Raw genomic sequence first — 14,087 nt, forward strand, 5'->3', positions numbered from 1 at the left:
GTGGTAGCTGTAAAAGATGCTGCACCTGAAGAAATGTTGTCAACTATCTTTCGTAATTTCTTGGAAAATATTATTATTATTGAGGACTTCTGGGCATAGCTAAGCCATATGTTTGCTGATAGACATCGATTTCTGGAGCAAAACAGAAGTGGATAGAACTGTATCATTTTGGTTGGTTCTCAAATCGCACCTTAGAACTCCACAGAAAAGTATCTTGGAAGACAGTTACAACCATAAGATCTCGCGCAGTCGCACAAAGAATCTTATTTCTATCAATAGATCACAAAGGAGTATAGTCTGCGTTTTCTCTGTTCTTGGAGGAGAAGGGGTTTTGGTGCCTATTCCTTTCCAGACCTTATGTGGGCAAACAAAGATAACTGTTTTATTTAGTATATATATATATATATATATATATTATATGTAGTGTATTGTGTTTCCTTTTCATACCATACTGTGTCTGTAGTTTGCTTGCCTCTATGTCTAGCACCTCTGTAGTGTGTCTCCGTATAACACCTCTAGTGCCTGCGGCAAGGATGTCACATTCCTATGCTAAATGGCTGCGAGAGTTCCCAGGAAGGGACAAGACCATTTGTCTCCGGCCCACCAAACTTTGGATATGTATATCTGCATATACATGTATACTGTATATCTAGACACCACACAGCGTGATCGGCAGAGATTCTCTCAGTGCAGTGCCCGAATGTGCTGGGTCTGTCTCTCCCTTGCGCATTGAATTAAACATCAAATCCTCTGAGGAAACTTTGTCAGCGTGTTCTTCATCGTCCTGCATTTGACTCCACGAATAAGGGCAAAATATCCTAACAGTATGGAGGGCTTGCTCAGGATTGTATTTAAGGGAAGCTCAAAGAAGCATTCGGGGAGACACTGTTTAACAGTTCTCCTGGTACCCTATTTTGGAGGCACTGCTTAACAGTTCTCCTGGTACCCTATTTTGGAGGCACTGCTTAACAGTTCTCCTGGTAGCATAGTCATTTCCCTATGGAATCATACGGCTATGTAATTTGTCAGTGAACATGTTCATGTTTATTTGCCGTAGCAAGCATGTGATCCTGTGTTTAGCTATAGGTAATGAATGTTTTTATATTTTCTGTCATTAACTTAACTGGCGATTATGTTTATTAATAAATCCTCATATTTCCGTCCCATCTGCATCTTCCTTCCTAACCCTTTTACAGCCTCAGGAATACATTGTTCACAACTTATAAGAACACACAAAAAGCTGGTGCATACAATCTGTGGTGCAGTGTCTCGGGCACTGGGAGATGTGTTCTTGAGTCTCGAAGTTAAGGTCCCGGTTCCCCACCCGGGGCTGGGTGCAAGCCTCAGGATTAAGTTCCTGAAAAGCAGGTTTAAAGTCCTGAGGTCTCAAGACTGAGTTTCACTAAAATAATACATTTTCCTTTACAGTTTTGGCGTAGTCGGCAGGATAACAAATTTTTCCTTACAGGTGTCTTCAGGATTACTTATATAAATAAAAGAGATGAAAACCATCCATGCTTTAACTGTGTGTGTGTGTGTGTGTGTGTATGTGTACGGGCGGGTGTGTGTGTGTATGCACATGATGCTGAAGCTGGTCTCACATAAAGTAGTCTGGACAAACGCATGTACCTTCTGGGGCAAAAGGGAGGAGCCTCTGCTGCTGGGAGCGGCAGCATCCCTATTGGTTAATCAAACTGTCTGTCTGAGTGTGCCGGTTCTCTCACCCCCCCGACATGCCCTCTGTTCCATGTGTGCTGCAATCTAAATCCAAAGTGAAACACACCAGTGAAACGGACAAAGCTATTGAGCTAACCCAAATTATCTGCTAAAAACAGAATTATGGACAAATTCGAAGAAGATTTAAATTCTGTTCTATCACAGACTTGCCAAATACATGGAGTGACTTTGTTGAAGGACCTTCAGCGCGTATGTTTGAATTCGCTGTTATCGAACAGAGATGTACTCGCTTGCTTGTCTACAGGATTTGGCAAAAGTTTAATTTTTCAAGGGTGGCCTACAGTATGCAGTCTGCTATCAAATAAATACCCAGAAAGATGGCCAGAAGAAGCAATGGTTTTGATTGTTTGCCTGTTACAATCAATACAATCGTTTTCCCCAAATACTGGCGAACTGATGCGGGTCTGTGGAAAAGTTTGCCTCTGGTAATGTTTTCCGGTGCATGTTTCAGACCACACCTGGCCAAAACACTCTGATTGGTTGGGAAAATACAACTATCCCAGGAAGGTTGCCTCCTTCGTTTATGCCTAGAACGTCAAGGCATCGGCCAGGCTCTGTTGAACGAAGTGAAAAAAGAGACTGGCTCGCGAGGCTACACATAAAGAGGACCAGGACTCTGTACGTGTGGTAATTATATCTGGCTTTATCAGTGCATTACCAAGGTAAATTTTTCACAGGACAACTCATCCCTCTGAAGAGAGATGATAATTGCTCCATTATTGAGACAGTAGGACAGTGGTGTGAAAAGGACGAAAAAATGAAGGTGCAATTAAGATAAACTGAAATCTTTAGACTTCTGCAGAAGGATAGCAGTCGGACAAGTGAGAAATTAATTTCCATTAAGTGGTAGACTGAGCATGAAGATTCTCTTATTCAGGAAGATTAGGAGCATACCAAGTTTAATTCAATTCAATTTTATTTGTACAGCACTTTTAACAAAGAGGCTTTATCACAAAGCAGCTTTACAGAGAACTGGCCCCCAAAGAGTAAGCCTAGAGCAACAGTGGCAAGGAAAAACTCCCTGACTGATTGCAGGAAGAAACCGTGAGCAGAACCGGACTCAGAGGGGGAACCCATCTGCCGCGGGCAGGCACTGGTTTGTTATGGAAAGTCAATAGTGGCAGGTCAATAGTGGCAGGAGGTGGGGGTGCCCAGCTGGTCTAGGGCTGGAGCTCCGGGCCAGGGGAGGGTGCTCAGCAAACTTGGGCTAAAGCTCCGGACAGGTGCCCAGAGCCGAGGAAAACGAGAAAAAAAACATTGTTAGGGGGTTCAAAATGTAGATTATCAAGCAGAGCAGAAGAGACAGAGGTGCCTGCGTGCGATAAGGAAAACCCAGGCAGAATAAGGCTATGGCAGCATAGCTAAGGGAAACAGAGACAGGGGCTTCAGGCTTCAGACAGTCATCACCAGGCCATGACCGGTTCAGCTTAACATAGCACTACCAATGATGATCCAGTGACAGCACTAACCGCTCAGTCCACCAGAGACTCTATAGCTATGCCCGCCACTCACTCCTGCCCCTCAAATATAGGAGAGTCTAAAAAGATATGTTTTGAGCTTAGCTTTAAATAAGGTGATAGTGTCTGCGCCCCGAACATGGGCAGGCAACTTGTTCCACAGGAGGGGAGCAGGATAGGAGAAGGCTCTACCACCTATGGTACTTTTAGCTATTCTAGGAATAACAAGGAGGCCTGCACCCTGTGAACGGAGCGTTCGTGAGGGAATATAAGGAAGAAGTAAATCATTTAAAGGAGTACCATGGTGATTTTCACACTTTCTCGGTTTTATGTGCTATTTGCACAAGAGGCATTGAAGAAACACAATGAGCAAAGTATTAAATATGTCCGTTCTGTATTTTTGGAGAAATATGCGTTTTAAATTCATCGTCCCATTTTCAACCGGTTGAGAAAGTTGTCATTTTTCTACGTCACGAATACAGTAACCACTCCTATTTCCACGCCCCGTAAAGAAATCTGACAGGACACACAGTCCTGCTGTTCAGACAATGCAAATATTTGACTAACGTTAGGTTCACTTAAATTAGAGTTCCTTTAGATTATTTCTGCTTATATTCATTTAGCTAGCTAGCTAACGTTAGCTAGCTAGGAGGTTTGCTTTCATAAGGCAATGTTATCGATAACGTTAGCTTGCTAGTTCGCTTTTATGAGGACGTTATAGTTGTGCTTTTATCTTAACTTGGCTAGCTAGATAGCAAAAATTGTAACTGGATACAAGTCAACGTCCTTACCTTAGCTATCTATCGATACTTGATATACTACTAAGCTAGCTAGCTTGTGAAAATTCAGTCTCCCAAAGAGAGCGTATCATGAGGGTAGCTATGGTAACGGGGAACGGTCTGTCAATCATAGCTAACTGACAGTTCTCATTACCACGCCCAGACGGTTCGGGTGAATTTTTATAGTGGGGAATTTAGGCTTAGAAAAATACGTTTTAAAGTACATTGAAATGACTGAAGAATAAAAAAATTATGCACATTTGTTTTGTTGTTGCCTGAAGACAACTGGGAAGTGTCACGTTCAACCACCATGGTACTCCTTTAAATACAAAGGAGCAAGCCCACGTAAGGCTTTAAAGGTAAGAAGTAGTATTTTATAGTCTATTCGGAATTTAACTGTCAACCAGTGAAGCGATTCTAACACTGGGCTGATGTGCTCGAATCTCCTTGTTCTAGTGAGAATACGAGCTGCTGCATTTTGAATTAGCTGGAGCCCTTTCAGAGAGGAATTTGCACATCCAGACAAAAGAGCATTGCAGTAATCTAATCTTGAAGTAACAAAAGCATGAACTAGCTTCTCTGCATCATGTAAGGACAGTATTTTCTGAAATTTTGAGATATTTCTCAAGTGATAAAAAGTAACCCTAGAGATATTTTTAATATGTATATCAAATGCAAGATCTGGATCAAAGGTAACACCAAGATCTTTGATTACAGCACTTGAAGTAATGGAGATTCCATCAATGTTAAGCATATAGTCAGATAGTTTGCATCTCAGGGACTTGGGTCCCACTACCATTATCTCGATCTTATCGGAGTTTAGCAAGAGAACATTTTGGGTCATCCACTCCTTTATGTCTATAAGGCTTTGATCTCAGATGACAGCTGGACAACTTCATCAGGTTTAACTGATAGATACAACTGGGTGTCATCTGCATAGCAGTGGAAATTAATGCCATGTTTTCGAATAACTTGTCCCAAGGGGAGCATAGGAAAACAGAAGAGCAAAGGCCCAAGCATAGATCCTTGTGGTACTCCATATCTAACCCTTGATGGATAAGAGGAATCATTATTAAAAAGCACAAACTGATATCGGTCTGATAGGTATGATCTGAACCAAGAGAGTGCCTGTCCGCGGAGGCCTACAAGATTTTCAAGTCTGTCCAGAAGGATGAGGTGATCAGTTCACACTTATGTGACAAGTTGAATGTGCTAATAAACTGTCGGAATCCTATGGTTTCAAACTTACACGGATGAAAAGGGGAAGGGGTCAGAGGGCACACAGCATTTTCTTGATAATGTTCTGAGAGGACCTCTTTCCCCGTGCTGAAACTGACTGATCATAATTTGGAGTGCGCAAATGCAGTCTCTCAAAGGCTACACAAGCCTTCCTTATGCCTCCTCCCATTCCGAACCCTTCTCTTGAGGTGCCATATGGGAGCCGACTACTACTAAACACTTTCTGTCAAACACTTGTGGCATCCTGTCTCCAAATTCCAAAAGGCCTGGAGGCTGTCAAAGTGTGGCACCCAAGCTGAACATCTCCATTAAACTTTTATCTAAGCAGAGAAAGTTTCAATCTCAGTCTCATAGCATAGCAATTTACTGGCTGACATGAGCCCTCCGCTATGGTTACTCCCATCCATACAGATTAGCTTATGCTAAGAGCAGAACGGTGGGGCTGGTACTCAATAAAGCTCTCAAACAATATCCATAAAACCATTACCTACATTTATGTTTGTGTGTGTGGGTTGGGGGGGGGGGGGGGGGGGGGTGGATTCACTCAAAACAGCTCCTATACTACAAACAAAGTTTTTGGGGCCTGCAAATTTTTTGGGGGCCATTTATTATATTATTACACATGCAAACATTACTGTAGATTACAAAAAATAATAGTGACAGTGCTGTACTAATCTGGCTAGTATAGGGATATAATGTTGAATGAATGTAATATGTGGCTATATTGCAAAGCAGAATGAAGACAGCTAGATGTAGTTACATAATTAATGTAACTGGTTATGTTACAGCAGAGCAACAGACTAACAGAGTAAATAGCTACGTGATTCAATTTAACTGGCTATACAAACACAGTTACCAGAATATGTATTACTGTAACTAAATTAATAAACAAAATACTAGCCATAAATAGCTAGCTGACTACCTAGCTGCCTATCCTATGCAGCTGTGAGTGATGATATGTAATGGTTTTTTAAAAATCTTTCATACTAGCATGTAAACTTTAGTTTAAGGCACTGAGCAGGCAAGCTAAAAAGAATACACATAGCTAACAACATTAGCTGGCTTAGCCAGCCAGTTAGCTAGCTAGCTAACGTTGTTAGCTAACGTTAGCCGTACTAACGTTACTGAGCTGGCATCACGAATAATTATTTTGCTGACGTTACACTTCTAAATCTGATTTTAGCTCGCTAATAGCCTAATTTTAGTTAATCACAATTAGCTGCATGTATAGCCAGTATCATCAACCCTGTGCTGCCCTGCACAAACCTGAAGCTAGCTGCTCTGCACTATCCGGCTGAGCTGCTGACTGGTAAATGGTAAATGGACTGCATTTATATAACGCTTTTACCCAAAGCGCTTTACAATTGATGCCTCTCATTCACCAGAGCAGTTAGGGGTTAGGTGTCTTGCTCAGGGACACATCGACATGCCCAAGGCGGGGTTCGAACCAGCAACTCTCCGACTGCCAGACAACTGCTCTTACCTCCTGAGCTATGTCGCCCCTACTGACTGGCTCTTAACATCCGCTGTAACGTTAGTTACATTCTCAATCTCATCATTATTCTCCTGAATCTCCTCTTCAACAACCTGCCTCAATATTTTCTTTAAAAATCTGCGGATATCCACCATTTCATACAGTTCACTGACACTAGCATTACTGAACGAGAAATATTCAGACTTGTCTACAGAACTCTGCGTAGTGCGTAGTCTGTGTACGTTTGTCAGACAAGCAGAACTGTCAGTCTGTCACTCAGAACTCTGTGACTGAACTTTACTGTACCAGTGCTAGTCATCGAATCATCTGATTGCAATGTACTGCGATTACTAGTCGGTTAGGTTACTTACTGCTCGATTTGAAGGGGGTGATTTGTTTACGTTAGGGCTCCATTAAATGGAATGATATTTGGTGCTGTATCTCTTTTTTTTTCGGGTGTCAAAATGTCCGGAGATGGACAAAAAAAATCTGGGGCTTCAGCGACACCACTGGTTGACTCCCCTGGAAACAGCTGCCAGACTGAACACAAGGGCCATGATTATTTCTGTTCTGTCTACACGGCCTCACTGAATCGATATCTTCAGCCTGCACAATCCATCTCCACTTCCTCTGACTGGATATAAATTAACCCCACCTGTCTGTGACCGATGCAGAGAAAATGATTGACTGGCAGGACAGTTTTCTAAAAAAAAGTTGAATGCATTTCCTGAAGTCTAAAATGTGTGCCTATTAGAATTCAGCCTGGAAGGACATGGTACACCACACATAAAAAAGCTCCAGAAAACCTCAGGCTGTTAATGAGGTCTCTTACAAGCAACCGACGCCACTACACCCACACACCTCGACACATGCGCAGATTCTACTCTCCAGTCCACCATTTTGAGATGTTCCATCAAATGTTCAAACAAGCACATCCAAGATTGTCGGCAACAAGTGACAAAGGGGGGGCAGCTACGCTTTGGATTTCCAAAGACCACAGGACATCCACAGAAATCCAAAGGGCAGAATTTTACACACCCTGACTTAATTTGTGTTAAGGGGAAGCAGCTCTGTTAGGGGAGAATGGGGGAAGGGGGTCTGCAGTGAGGTGGACGCTAGGGGATGATAAGAATAATTATCAAATGATAAGGATAATTTCCCAAAAGCAAACACTCTTCCCCAGACTGCATTTCCATTCCGATGGAATTACCCGCTCAGCAAGTGGCGTGTGGAACGATTCAATTTCCAATAGCTGAGGCTGAGGTAAGAGCAGGAAGCACATGTCTCATACCACCCTGCACAGACCTAGGAATCCTAGAGAAGTACATTACTACAGGAGGGCTGTTGGGGGGATGTAACCCCTGGTGGTCTAATGGCTAAAGCGATGATAGTGAAGCTGGCCCCTTCAAATGGAATAAAGCCATTAGAGCACATTATCAACATCTGACAACTCCAATGCTGCCTTGTCCCTGAGCCTCCTCTAGCTCTATGACAGACGTGACCTGACTCCTGACAGCTTGGTTCAGGAGAACCATGTTGTTGTTTTATATCTCCACGTATAAATTTTGATGGATACAGTGTGCTTGTCTATATATTTACAGATAAAGCTTTATGGGCACAGTGTGTTCATGCACATTAATTCAGATATTAATAAAGTTTGATGGGCACATTTGTTCCTATATCAGTAGGTATAAAGTTTGATGTCACAGTAATTCCACACAGGAAAGCAGCTCCTGTCTATGCTGCAAGGCCCATACTCTGCAGTAATTAGATGAATGGTTGAATGGTGCAGTAAAGTACTGAAACTGGACAAGCTGGCTGCAGTCCGGTATATCTCACTGATATTCCTCTTACTGTAATATGGTTCCTGTGCACGCATGATGGGGGGGTGGGGGGTAGTCCACACCCACTTGTCCCTTTTAGGGATGACTCCTGCCAAGCCCCAAGGAGTAAAATAAGTAAATAAATTTGAAAAACCCAGGGCGAGGGCCTACACCAATGGCTTTCAACACCATTTGACAGCTTTTAATTTTTACTGATATCTGTGACACCGTGTCTTTAACTTCAGGAAAGACAAGCCTGACATTATTTCTATTTTATTCAATAACAGTATTTTGTACACTGTAAGACATTTGGTGATGACAGGCAAGAATGGGAATTAATATATGTTTGAAACTCAAAGTTGAGACAACGCTCATTTGTGGTAGGGCTGTACTGCCACCTGGTTCCCTCTAAATATACCATCTGTTTTTCTCCAGGAAAGACTGTGTGATTTGCTTTCTGTTTCCAGGTGATTGCAGTTTTGTTTGAGTGTGTATGTGTGTGCTTCCATGTGTGAGCATGAGAGAGAGAGAGAGAGAGAGAGAGAGAGAGACTCACACAATGAACACTGTGGTCCTCAAGTTTAGGATTCTGGAACTCACTGAAATGTCAGTCACAGAAACACACAATGAAACACAAATAAACTGGTACATGTACAGTACATCTTACCAGAAACACTTATGATAAAGGGCCTCGGGTCATACAGTGAGAGTGAAAAAGTGCAAACAGATCTTCAGCAGATGGAGAGGAGGAGCAGTCGGTTTGATGCTAGCCTCCTGTGTTCCTGTGCTCATTATCAGGATTTTTCGAATGAGGACAGTCTGTGACAATGGTTGCAGTCATCCATTTTGTGCTTTCAGTTCATGTGAACACCTGCCGCAGGCTTTGAGTGAGCCCTGTACTTTACAAACAAGGGACACACTGCTTGAACATTCCCACTATTAACTGTTGCTTATTTGCACTCAGGAATTTTTTGCTCCTTCTCCTTTTCTCTCCAGCCCTCCTTCTGCTTTACTTGCTTTCTCTATCTCTTACCATTTACCATTTAATTGCTGCATGCAGTTCTGCCCCTTAATACACACAACCCCGTCCCTACAGGGCTGCTCACACAAACCCATGCCCCCTTAATGCACAGCACACCTATATTAGGGTGACCGCACTGAAAGCAACCCTTATGGGGGTCGCTCTTAAGAACAGTCTGGAGACGAGAGCAATAGTGATGGGCAAAGCAGTTCTTTTCAGTGTATTGAATCATTAGAATCAGTTCATTAAAAAAATTCGTTCAAAAGATTCGTTCACTGAATCATTCAGTGCTTGACCGGAGCTCCGACTTCGTATTTCCACTCACTGAACTGAAACACAGCCGAACGTTCAGTTCAGCTCGCTAACTAGTAAACTGAGGACGGTCGTTCGTGAAGGATAAGCCAGTGAGCTGAGAATTTAGTTGGATAAAGACACCGTTTGCATACTGAAAGCTGCTATAACAAAGTCCTACCCTATTATGCACAGCACGTATATTTTTGCGACACATAATTATTAAATAAAATATTTGGTACTACGACCTACTTCGAGACTTCAAGATATGAGAGGAAGGGAGAGGGAGAGGGGCGGGCTTGAGCGACTCAGCGAATGTCTATCACTCAGGGCTCATGTTCACTGTGTATGTTCAGTGAATGAATCACTGAACATGCATCGCTCAGTGTATCACTGCGAATGAATCACATTCGCTTGCAACTGACTGAGAGCTCAACTGAACTGACTGAGAAATGAACGGATCGTTTCAGGAAGTGATTCAGTTCAGTTCGTTCACCCAAAAGGTTCGTTCTTTTGAATGAATCGTTCGCGAACGACACACTAGAGAGAAACTGGAAATGTTCAGTGCTTTTATCTGCAGGAAGTGGCTACAGTAGCTCCACTCTGCTCAGTGAGGAACTCTCAGTCTGACTGAGGAAACCAAGCCAATCAGCAGAACTAAAGGCAAACAGGAAAAACAACCTCTCAGCTATGCCTCCCTGTCTCAGCCTTGCATGACTTAACAGAATAAATACAGTGTTGTGCTTCTTATCGAACAACATAATGGCTACACAGATTGATGAAAAGAAGGGGTGCCTTATGAAACAGAGCCTGTATCACTGTTTAAAGATACTTTCATCACAAGGCCTCTCTGTCACTGAACACAAAGAGTTAAAAATCCATTCCACATTGGTTTAAAAATTCACATCTGGTAGGAGATATTGTTTTCTGCGATACAAGGAAGTACACTTTGCCAAGAGCTCCATTCCTATGACTATCTAAATTCTCCACAAAACTGCCTAACATTATCTTGATGTTCTTCTTTGATGTATTGTATTGTGTTTATTTTGTATTTTTGTCTATTGTTAATGCTGAGCTGTTTAAAGGAAGACTTATTCAAGAGCAAGATAAGAAAAATTCCACATGCCCCTATAGCCACAGAGACCCAGCCCAATTCCAACAATGACCTAAAAGTCTCATCACAGAAACTCAAGTTCTATTTACACTGCAGACCAGTTTAACTATTTATACTGTAAATCAGAACACCAGACCTGGAAGGAAAACAGAGAAGGGCATCACCCTAGTGATAAACAGATGAGGAAGCGTGAGGTTAGAGGATGATTGGCTCTTGGAGTTAATGAGGGAGTTACTGCCCCAGCCACAAACTGTGTAGTATAACTCAATGCTGCCGAGTGTTAGCCCAGTGCTATCTAACATTAGTCCCACACTGTGTAAGATTAGCCCAAGGCAATGCAATGGTAAATGCAAGCAGTGTATCATTAACCCCAGACTATGAATGGCAAATTCTTGTAGCATATTACAACGCTGCTGAGGAAATAGCTGACTGGGCAGCATAAGCATGATGTTGCCCACAAGCTGTAATTGAACGCTATAATGAATCCTATTTAAATTAAACTAACATTAATTAATTAATTAATTACTGCCAGCAAGCATTATGATCTAAGGCATTAACATGGAACTAAACCCAGTGCTTTGATGACTACTTTGACAAAAGGCTCTTTGGGTCAAGTTAAAAGGAGAAAAAGAAAAAATGAAAAGAGAATTTAATCAAAAGAAATATATATCTGCTCTCTGCTGGCTTCCTGCCTTTCAGCCTAAATCTAAAAAACATTATGAATACATTTATGCCCAAAAATCAACCCAAATTGAATTCTGGCAAATATATACAAAAAAGAAATGAGTACAGAAAACACCAGCACCAGGCAGTCTCTTCTTATAACAGCAGAATAACAGATTTTTCTGTAATGTTCATTATTTTTTATATGAAAAGGTTAACACATGATGTCAGGTGGTTCATTCTGTTAATGCAGAGGTTCTCAAACTCCCTGGAGTCTCTCTTTGAATGCTGACCAAAACAGTTACCTCTCTTGATCAATTAATCTGGCTGAAGACAAGTTCTGTCAGGATTCTGCCTTTTTGTTTCTGTTTTTCCTTTTTTTGGCCGCCAGATGGCGGCACTTCAGTTTTGTGTTTCAGTTCTTTCGCCTTCTTTGGTGTTTAATTGTTGTTGTAGTCTGTATTAGTATCTGTTTGCTGTTAGTGTTTGTTTTGTGTTTCTGTGGGTTTATTGTTTTTCACATCCTCGGTCCCAATGTTTTCATTCTCCTGGTCACTTGTCTCCCCAGTGCCGTCTCTGTGTCTGTGTTCCCTGAGCTGCTTCACTCCCCTGTATTTGCGTGATTTCACTATTCGGGTGGTTCTGGGTTTTCGTGGTTTCCCCCCTTCTTTCCAGTCTCGTTTTACTTACTTCCTGCTTATATCTAGTTTTACTCATTTCTACTAATCCTTACTAACTTATAGATTGTAAAGTACTAACCTCATTAATATACTAACATGTGAATATTACTAAATGATTAACAAACACTAGTTTTGGGTTTTTGATAGTTTAGATCACTATACTAATACATTAACCATTCTCCCCTTTTCCATGCTGCGCTGTAGCTCCGCCCCTTTTCTTTCTAGTCTGCCCTAACGCTAAGTTCTGCAATTGCCTGCACCTGTCTCCTGCTCTAACTGCACCTCTCTCTCTCTGCACGTGTTTTACCTGCTAAACCCAGGCTGTCTGTTATCATTGTTGTCTATGTGATTCCAGTCCGTGTTTTGTCAGTCCCCCTGTCATTTAATTAGTTATCCTAATGTTCTTCACCTGGATGTTGTTTGTTACTCCGCCCTCACTCACGTAACCCCTCCTTGATTGTTACCTTCCCCAGTGTATAAATGTCAGTCTTTTCCACCAGCTCCCTGTCAGAACGTTGATCGTATTCACTGTGCCGATGTGTTGTAAGCCTTTGTTTATCGAGATTCCTGAGACACCCTTTCCGTACGACTTTGAGTTTGCCTGCCCCTTTTGTTTGATTGCTTTCTGGTTTGACCTTCGCTTTGTTTTGACTTCTCTTTTGCCTGTTCCTTTGTACCTTTGCCTATCTGATCTCCTGGTGTTTGATTTTTTGCCTGTTTACCACTATTCTTTTGGAAACTCGATTTTGTACCGTCCTATCTCTGATTACCTGGCTTTGAACTTTGGACTGAATAAAGACGACGTTTTTTGGATTTCCCTGGTTTGCGTTTGGGTCCTTACACAGAACATTACAATTGTATTGTTTTCAGTTATTCTATTGTTTCTGTTCGTGTCTTATCCCCTCCCTCTCTGGATTGATTGTTCTTTGAGTTCACCAATGTTTTATGATTTGCCCGGCCTATTTAAGTTCTCTGTTTCCCTGACTCAGGTGCTGGTTCCTTGTGTTTCCGCCTGTATGTATCTGCCTGCCTGTGACCTGCCTGTGTTCTGTCCTGCCCGTGTTGTGTTCTTGTGTTTATTTTAATTTATTTTATTGTTTATTTTTACAGGGACAGTGCACAATTAAAAAGTAATTGCACCAGAGTTAGCTAGCAGCTAATTCACATCTGTTGTCCCTGGGCAGGTATACAAATGACAACCACAAAACAGCAAATACGCTACATAAAACAGCATAATACATAAAAGTCCATCAATGTGAGATAGTTAAAAACAGTATATGTGTGATAAAAACAAGGCAATCATTAGTGGTGGCACATTTGTTTTGACTTTAGCCAAAGCTTGAGGCTGGTTTTAAACACTGCAAAGCTTCCTGTTCCGCCTGCATGTGCGTTTGGACTGCCAGTGTTCTGCCTGCCTGTGTCGGCCAAGTTCTGTCGTCTGCCCTGCATTTTTTGTGTTTTTTATAATTGCCCTTGTGGCCTTTTTGTTTGTCCCTGAGTTCTTTTTGGAAAGTAAAGTCTTTATTTAAAGGTGAATAGTTCTGATTCATTCAGTAGTTAACCAACCACAGTGCCATGAGAGGGGTGAGCTAGACGGAGTGCAGAATAATAACAAGAAATTGGTGATTAGGGTAATTCAGCTTGGCTGTGCTTTAGGCAGCCAATTTAGCTTACATTATGTACAGAACAATTGGTGAGCACTGGTACATCTGACACGTGCGAACAAGTGATTATAACACGCTGATGAACGGGGTTCTCAGTTTAGCGCCCTCTGCAGGAGGTAGAGATAACACCTGACAGTGACAAAGG

The 14,087-nt window shown here is 42.0% G+C and overlaps 1 protein-coding gene and 1 long non-coding RNA gene across 4 annotated transcripts in view; one reads left to right on the forward strand and one right to left on the reverse strand.

Moving 5' to 3' along the window:
* The window catches only part of LOC135233737 (guanine nucleotide exchange factor VAV2-like), a 168,140-nt gene that overhangs the window by 87,957 nt on the left and 66,096 nt on the right, over positions 1-14,087 (reverse strand). The window lies entirely within an intron of this gene.
* LOC135233773 (uncharacterized) overlaps positions 1-14,087 on the forward strand; it is a 392,830-nt gene that overhangs the window by 119 nt on the left and 378,624 nt on the right. The window lies entirely within an intron of this gene.

The sequence above is a fragment of the Anguilla rostrata genome, chromosome 10, assembly GCF_018555375.3.
Source record: "Anguilla rostrata isolate EN2019 chromosome 10, ASM1855537v3, whole genome shotgun sequence".
NCBI lineage: Eukaryota > Metazoa > Chordata > Actinopteri > Anguilliformes > Anguillidae > Anguilla > Anguilla rostrata.